General features: G+C 44.4%; 1 pseudogene; it reads right to left on the reverse strand.

Moving 5' to 3' along the window:
- Positions 1-1,112: 1,112 nt before the first annotated feature.
- On the reverse strand, positions 1,113-2,825 carry LOC102773735 (annotated as a pseudogene).
- Between the last annotated feature and the right edge of the window lie 5,239 nt (positions 2,826-8,064).

Here is an 8,064-nt window from a genome sequence, read left to right on the forward strand (position 1 = left end):
CATAACTGGGATTAGAAGAAGAGAGATGAACATGTGACTGAAGTGATACATTAGGTTCTCCCATTCCGGCCCCCAACTTGGCACCTAACAAATCCATAAGTGTGTTATTTATTATTATACTAGAGACCTGGTGCACGAAATTCATGCACAGGGGGGGTGGGGGAGTTGTCCCTCAGCCCAGTCTGAACCCTCTCCAATCTAGGACATCCCTCTCACAATCCAGGACTGCTGGCTCCCAACCGCTCACCTGCCTGACTATCTGACTTCCCCTAACTGCTTCTGCCTGCCAGTCTGATCACCCCCTAACCATTCCCCTGCCAGCCTGATCAACGCCTAACTGCTCCCCTGCCAACCTGATTGCCCCTAACTGCCCTCCCCTGCAGGCCTGATTGCCCCCAACTGCTCTTCCTTTAAGGCCTAGTCCCTCCCAACTGCCCTCCCCTACTGGTGTGATCGCCCACAACTGCCCTCCCCTGCTGGCCATCTTGTATCCATATGGGGCAGCCACCTTTGACAACATGGGGGCGGCCATCTTCTGTGTTGGAGCGATGGTCAATTTGCATATTGCTGTTATTAGATAGGCTATTACAAACAAAATCACTGATTTGTTAAAACAGTGAGAGTTATTGTCTCACCATAATCTATGAACTGTTTTACTACACAAAGGAATACTTAAATGTGAGAATCCTACTGATATATCATAAAGGTTTTTTTGGATGATGCTTACCTTTAACTTAGATTAGATGTAGATGTTACCATTCTTCTTCTTTTTTTTATTAACTAAGATGTCTTTATTTTTTTGTGTGATTAATCACTATGCTTTAATTATGTTCACTTTGTAACAAGGAAATTGGGGGTCACCTCAACATGAGGAACTGTATTAAAGGGTCACGACATTAGGAAGGTTGAGACCACTGGTCTAAGGTTTATTTCTACCTCAATTTCTGGCCCCTACCCAGCCTGGTCCTGGTCCAGGCTTGGGTAGGAGGCAAACAACTGATGTGTTTCTCTAACATTGAATATTTCTGTCTTTCCCTCTCTCCCCCACTCTCTCTAAACATCAATGGGAAAATATCCTCGGGTGAGGATTAAAAAAACAAACAAAGGTGGGTAACCAGGTCAGAAGGTCAAATCTTCAAAGTGCATGCAAGCTGCTCCTCCCAAGGGGTCCGGACTGAATGTTCGAGAGCATTTCCAGGAAGGCCTGCGGGGATGGTGCCTCCATATTCTGGAAGGTGTTCTGGACTCTACTGAACAGGATGAAGTATTTCTTCTCTAGCCAGATGAACTCGAAGTGGTTCTCATCCAACAGGATGAAGACTCCAGGGTAGCGCCTGGAGTAGCCAAAGGGAGCTAAGGGACCAATGTAAACGCCATAGAAACACATCCTGCAGGTTCGGGGGTAGTTCTGGTCTCTTGAGTGCACGCCCACAGGCGGGACAAACGGGACAGTCTGCTTCTCCAAAGCTGCAGTCCCGGACTCCCCGACGCTGGGCTGAGCAGAGCTCTGCCAGTCATGGCCCTTGCTTTCCTCAGTCACATCTTCTTGCAGCTGCTGCTGCTCCCAGACCACCTGCTCGTCAATCTCCTGGACCACACGGGAGAGCTCGTTGAAGTTGCGGAAGATCTCGCCATCTGGCATCTGGATGCGGCGCATGAGGTGGATCTCTAACGTCCCCATGGAGTCTCCCGTGATCTTCGTGACCCTGGCATACTTCCCATGGAAGCTGAGCACGGCAATCATAGGGCCGAAACCATCGTATTTGCCGTAGAAGAGGCCTGGCCTGATGAGGTCATCCGGGTGGCTCGGCGGGAGATAGAGGCGGCGGTAGGTCAGCCAGTCATACAGCAGTCTGTCCTCCAGCACCAGCCGCCATTCTTTCCTAAGCCACGTTGTTAAATCCTTTTGGTGATCTCTCTTGATCCACTGGATGCTGAACCTGTTCTTCTGAATCTGCATGTGGCGGCTGTTGGAAAAGCAGTAGATGTCGTCCATGCACTCCACCGTGGCTGGTTTCCTCTCCATCAGGCGAATTCTAAACGAGGGCTCGAATTGCATTGGGTCATCCACATGGGTGTTAAGGGAAGGCTTGTACCTCCAACCAGTAATGCATAAACCATCCACCACTACATTCACTATTGTTCTATAGCCCTCAGTATCTAGCTGCCACAAACCCAAAATGTTTCTGTATGGGAAAAGCTTCGCATAGACTTCTCGATAAGACATACCCATCACCTCCAGGTTCTGCAAGTTTTCACGAACGCCAAACTCCTCCCGGCAGCGCCGTCTCCAGATGCTGTCGGTGTGCAGGATGTGGTGGAATTTGGTGCAGACCTGGGCCAGGCTGGGAAGGTCGGTGCCGGGGAGCGAGGCGAAGATCTCCACCAGTATCTCCATCGGCAGGTCCTGCAGCAAGCAGTGTGGGGGCGACATGGGGCTTGCAATTCCTCCACTCCCTGCACAGCGCCGCACTGCTGCGTCAGCCTCGAGGTGCTTTTCTGTCAGGCCCGGCTTTCCTTCGGCCGCTGCCCTCTCAGCTGGGCCCTGGCGCTTCTGAGGACACTGACATCCCTGTGAAGAGCCCACACCAGAGAGGCAAGCGCACTCCTCCATGCCTCCACGCTTAACAGCTACCACAGAGTGGGCTGCCGCACCTCTGCAGGGTTTTAAGCTGGCTGGGTCCACCCTAGAGTCCAACCACGCCCCCTCAGAGAGGAGCCAATTGTAGGACTTTAAACCCATACCCATTAATAGTCGCCTCCCTTTCCCAGTGCCCCTCCCTGTCCTTCCACCCTAGCCCCAGGCAGTCACTAATCTGCTTTCTGTAGGGATAGGCCTCCAGGGATATGCCTGGGGGAGCGGGGGAGGAGGGACATTTCACAGAAATGCAGTAAAAAAAAAAACAACAACCCTGGTATATCTACACAATGGAATACTACACTGTGGTGATGCTCAAACCTCAGAGGGAAAGTAGGGGAGGGTAGGGGTAAGGGGAAGAGATCAATCAAAGGACCTGTATGCATGCATATAAGCCAAACCAATGGACATGGACAACAGGAGATGAGAGCATGAGTGGGGGGAGGGGGGAGGTTGGGGGTTATTGGAGGAATGAGGACACATTTGTAATACCTTAACCAATAAAGAAATTAAGATTAAAAAAATAAAATAACATAACAAACATTCATGAGACTCTGAGTCTTACCAAATGCTGTCAAGGTTACTTGATCTAGGATAAACTTCTAGTTTAAGTTTGTTAGTTTAAATAAAGCAGACATGTCTTTAGAGTTATTAGAATTAAATACAATACTTTATTCCACCTAGGTTTACTAAAAGTCAAATAAGCTCATGTTATCTCTATTACAAAATGTGTGAGCAAGAAAGGTAACCTCATACGTTGGATTGCCACTTCTGAGGAAGCTGAGACTCAGCTACATAAGAAGCCAGTTGGCTTAAGAAAATGACTCCTTAAAACTGGGTCTTTTTTAAACTTACTTTATCCTAATTTGTTTGGCTCTGAAATGAATTTCAGACATTGAGAATTATCCTATATAATAAAAGGCTAATATGCAAATTGGCCCCTCTACCAGGAGTTTGGCCAGGGGACAGAGCCAGCCGGCCAACCTCTCTCATCCCCTCCTTCTGGCCCATTGAGGTGGCCCCAATCAGGGTGGGCAGGCTGAACCCCTTACGAGCATGAATTTATGCACTTGGCCTCTAGTCATGTTTATAATAATTAGTCTCCTTGGTACCTCAAAAGTTGTAAACGCATGTTCACAGCCAGTAACCACCAAGAAGATGATCTCCCTAAGATTAGAACATCAGATAAAGAGCAAGGAGAATGACTGACTTAAAAATGTGAACCCGACATCATTACCTGTGAATACCCCACAGAGACTCAGCAAAAAAATAATGGAGGGACTCCAAATCAGTAGCACGAATAATCAGATGTTCCCATTCTTAACTGTCACACAGAAAATTGTATATTGGCCTAAATTACATGCACAGAGCAGTGAAGGTAGTCCCTGTGGAAATGTCTTCTACATGCTTTTCAGATAATATCACAAACTACCACAGCAATCCTATAAGATAGGTACTCGTAGGCCCATTTTATAGATGTAATTGAGAATTTAAGTCATTTAGCCACTTGCTCTAAATCATATAACCAATTAAGTGGCAAAGTCAGCATTTAAAGCCAATGTGAACCCTGGAACACCTGCACTGGTATCAGCTGTTAAAATGCAGATTACTGATTCACAGAATAAGAATACAGACAAAATCCCTGGAGATGAAGCCTCGGAGTCTGTGTTCCTTACAAGCCCCCTGGGTGATTAAAGTTTGAGAATGACCAATGTAACTGATGAGGTGTCAGACACTGCCATGTTTGAAGGATGGTGAGGGTGCATATCACCATTGCTGGACTTGAGGAAGTCAAGGGATTTTGAAGCAAGATGTTTATGTGCCTTCAGCACAGAGGCTGTATAGTAAAAGGTTCCGAGTCATCGAGTTTTATGATGAGAGGACCATATACAACCAACCAACTCCAGTAGAAGATTGCTGTTTCCTCGTCTGCAAAATGAAGGGCTTGCCTTAGATGACTGCTAAAGTTTCTTCCTTCTCACATTTCATGATTTAACAATTCCTGGTTTCTTATCTTGATTTCCAACTCCAAGTGTGCTAACTACCCAGGGGGAAGGAGGAGTCTTCATTAATGATCTTTTCCTATGATATTCAATCTGCTCAACAGATACCCCTAAATGGTTCCCTAGGAACAAAAGGCCCTCTCTTGCCTCCTTCAGTATTTACCAAATAGAGAAGAAAAGTAAACTGAAAGAAAGCAGATTAAAGAGGAAAAAACTGCCTAGCACACAGAGATTTTACCATCTGCTATATTTCATTTTGTGCATTTATATTTCTGCCTTTGAGCTCAGAATTCTTTGGGGGAATGTGTATATTTTGGACAAATTTTATAATAGAAACTGTAAATAAATCCTAAACGTTGCTAGACCTGGAAGTAGATCATTAAACTTTTATGGAATCGACATAAGCTTGGGATCTGACAAATCTCATTTTAAAGCTGAATACAGCAGCTTCCAAGCAAAGCACAAAGCTGATAGGATGTATTTAATCTCTATTAAGGCCTCTCAAACAATACATGTTTTAACAATATTTAAATTCATTGTCACATTTTTTTCTGAAAACAAGTTATTACCAGAATCTGGGCTGTGGGATTTCAAATTTTGACATAATGCATAAATACTAGGAATATACAAATAAACTAAGAGGACTCTCTGAATACAGCCAATGTAATGACTAAACTAAATTCCTGAGAGACACCTAGTGTTTTACCCATTCAAACACTAACAGCTTAACTTCATGGCCAGACTGACACCTATCACACCTCTACCTTCTGTCCCCTGAGCAAGGATTGTTCATTCTCTTCCTAAGAGATCATCTCTTCCAATAAGTGTGCTATTCTTTCTTTATGCCCTGCCCTCAATGACATTTCATCCTGTGAAAAATGACTTACAGGTTTTTCATCTTTTGAAACCATTATCACCGACTAGCAGCCCCTCTAGAGAAAAGATGGATTGGATTATGAATCCCAACCCCTTTGCAAAACCTATTACGAAAGGAATACTAGTACACCTCACACTCTCCTTCCTTTTCCTCGCCGACTGCTCAGTCCTCGGGCTGCTGAGACCAAAGCTATGTCACCTGGGTAGCATATCACAATGGGTTTTGTGTGCAAGACCAAGCCACACTTTCAACTTCTGATCCAACCACTTTGCTTGGGGACTTTCCAGAGATGCTGCTTGCTCTACCAGGCCTCTTTACTTTGGAGCTGTGCCTACCGAAATCAAGATCTGTTGGGTTGATTTGGGTGGTCTTGTGCATAAGCACAAAGGTCCAGAGTCAGAAGTGAAGCAGTTAAAGCAGCCGAGGCATGTTTACTAAGCCATTTGAAGTTGATAGCCCGCACGGCCTGGCTTTTTTCTCTATCTTCGTAAACCGCAGTGAATTGATGGAATGACCTGGACTTGATCTTCAGGGCAATATGTCTGATGGCACCGCTGGATTGATAAATTGATTCAAAACTATTACCATGGTGAAAAAGCAATAAGGTCATAAAAATTGCATCAGCTGGCTAAGTAAATCCTGGCATTTCATGACAAGTAATGCAGAAGAATCGCAAGAGGATCTGGGCATGAGGCTGAATGAGTGAGGGAGAAATGACTTTGAAGAGCTCATCATCTCCGATCTATTCTTCCTGCCAGCGATTCATGCCTTCGCATAGTGCCACTTCATTATGGGGAAATAACTGTACACTTCTAGCATATTCCTGGCCTCCCTGGCGGCCCCTGGAGGACCCTTAGCTGGTTAATACCTCATCACGGGCTTCATTGAACACTTTAATCTGCACTTGTGTGATCAATAGAATCCTGGTGTAAATTAAAAGGACAATTTCATGTAATCAAGCCTGTTAATGCTCATTTTGAAAACCATTATTTGTGGAAGGCATTTAGAAGAAAATTACAAAGTGACAGGCTGATGCACTCTGAGATGATTTGAAAGCAGGCCTTTTTTGCGTGACTGTATACCTGCTTTGGGAGCAGGATGGTTGTGAGGGTTAGTGAATGCATGGGGGGGAAGGGTTGGGAATGGGAGCCTGTGAACAAGAGAGGAGCAGCCCAGAAGGAATATGTGTGGATGCCTTGCCCGCTTGCTTGCCTTCATGCAGGGAAGAAGAAAATGAAATTTTCCAGTGTTCTATTTCTGTGGCAAATTCAATTACTGTGGGGACTTGTTCAAAGCGGTGTAACTTCCAAGAGGCAGAAATTGAAAACCTGGCAGCTAATGAAATGGCAAATGACTAGGAAGTTCAGACAGGGGCCGTCAGTCACGTCAAACACCTGGAGAAAAATAGCAGCTACCCCCAAGGCTTCCCTAAAGCCACTCTCTCAACTGTCCCCCCTCCTTCGGAGAAAAGAGGCCTCCTTCCCACAACATTTTACTCAAGCTGCAATAATATGTTAATAGCCAACCCTAAGTTTCCATGGGCCTCTCTACCAGCAACAAAGAGTGATCGTGCATGAATCGTGGGATGCAAAATATAACCAACATGCTACTTTTTTCTGGTTCTTGGATGCATGTTGAATATGACTGTGCAGTATGTACTTAGACAATTTGCCCACAAACATTCTGGTAGCTGAGATATATGCACTCACAGGTATAGTTGATGGCAGTATATGTCTTGGAAAGATTTTTGAAAATGCTAAGACCAGAGACTGTCTGATTGGTCTACAGTGAAACTCTGACTTCATATTTTTAAAAACTCTCAAGTGATTATAATGCTCAAAGTTGATGAGAAGTACTGGTATCTATAACATCTATAACTGGTATCTATAAGTTAGTGCATCTGTGGGCATGGATGCACTAACTTTTGTCATGGGTACCAGTAATCATACATTCAACGGCTTCTTAACATTACTGAACCCTGGATGCCAATAATGTGACCCAGAGAGCATTACATCCCAGCAATACCAGGGATATGAAATTACAAGACCCAAGAAAAAGTGGCTTGTAGGCATGACAAACTGAAATCTAATTGAAAGCACTTACCCAGTGCTGGTCATTGCTGTGGCATCAGTCATCCAGCCTCAGGAGTATAAAAATTTAACATTCTGTTCTATTTTTCCATTGATGTTCATCACAACACTCCAAAAAGGAGAATCATTTCCATCTGTCATGTGACAAACATTTCCAGTCAACTCTTATTAAGTTGATAGTGGTTTATTCAAAATAAGATGCATTTCAGATGGCCATTCTCTGAGCAACTGAATTTCCTATAGCTCTTTAATAACATTGTCAGATAATCTGAACACAGTTTATTCAAAACTTGCTTGCTTTTATTTTATTTTATCAATGCTTGCATGTCAAATAAGCATTTTAATGTATTTAGCCACAAATAATGTTTTCTCTTTTTTCTGCATGACAAAATGGCACCCTCTCCTCTCATTGTTCTGACACATTGGAGCTGACTTGCTTTTTCTGATTCCTTTTTA

Source organism: Myotis davidii, unplaced genomic scaffold (assembly GCF_000327345.1).
Source record: "Myotis davidii unplaced genomic scaffold, ASM32734v1 scaffold420, whole genome shotgun sequence".
NCBI lineage: Eukaryota > Metazoa > Chordata > Mammalia > Chiroptera > Vespertilionidae > Myotis > Myotis davidii.